The sequence below is a fragment of the Ornithodoros turicata genome, chromosome 1 (genome assembly GCF_037126465.1).
Source record: "Ornithodoros turicata isolate Travis chromosome 1, ASM3712646v1, whole genome shotgun sequence".
NCBI lineage: Eukaryota > Metazoa > Arthropoda > Arachnida > Ixodida > Argasidae > Ornithodoros > Ornithodoros turicata.
The window spans coordinates 111257347-111258094 of NC_088201.1; the positions used below are offsets into that span (position 1 = coordinate 111257347).

Genomic DNA, 748 nt, shown 5'->3' on the forward strand with positions numbered 1-748 from the left:
TAAACAAAACGTTTAAACGTTTCATAAGCAAAGATTTTCCAGACTATACGTTAATCTAAACGGCGTATAAAACGTTTAACCGGAAACGTTTTAAACGAAAATCGGAAAAACGTGTTAGACCCCGATCCGTACTTTTTTGAAGTTACTCACAATACATTCCAGGGCTGGTGTCGTACATCACCTTGTGTGTACCTACGACCCTACATGAGGTAATTGATGCTCTGATGCTGGAACACATAGAATGGAAAAATACATACAAAGCCTCAAGTGTCTAAGAAATTAATGATGAAAGATGGAGATCACTGGGGGGGGGGGAGGCAGCTGTAGGACTCGAACCCACATCTTCTGGATTACCGGTCCAGCGCTCTACCAATTGAGCTAAGCTAACACGCCTCCCCAGCGACTTCCAAGGGAGCGTCATCTGAAGGGACAAACCAACCACTCTCATCCTGTTGGATAACGCTAACAACAACGGATTGAAGTTTTCTTTTTCTTCGTTTTATCTGTGGTGCGAGGACCGGCCTCGGTGGCTCAGTCAGTAGCGTGTTCGCCTTCTGATCCCGAGATCGCGGGTTCGAACCCGGCCGAGGACGCCGGCAACTTGGTGGCAGGGTACAAGTTGCTTAGACTCGCCGTCTTCCGCGAGGGACTGGTTTAAATACGGTGTGCCGTGTGATGAGCTTTCATCGCACGCTAAAGAACCCTCAGGTGGGCAAAAGCAATCCACAGACCGACCGCTGTGGCGTCG

The 748-nt window shown here is 48.7% G+C and overlaps 1 non-coding gene across 1 annotated transcript; it reads right to left on the reverse strand.

Annotated features, from left to right (window-relative positions):
• Positions 1–315: 315 nt before the first annotated feature.
• Trnat-ggu (transfer RNA threonine (anticodon GGU)) lies at positions 316–393 on the reverse strand. Its single transcript has one exon. It is a non-coding gene; the product is annotated as a tRNA-Thr (tRNA).
• Between the last annotated feature and the right edge of the window lie 355 nt (positions 394–748).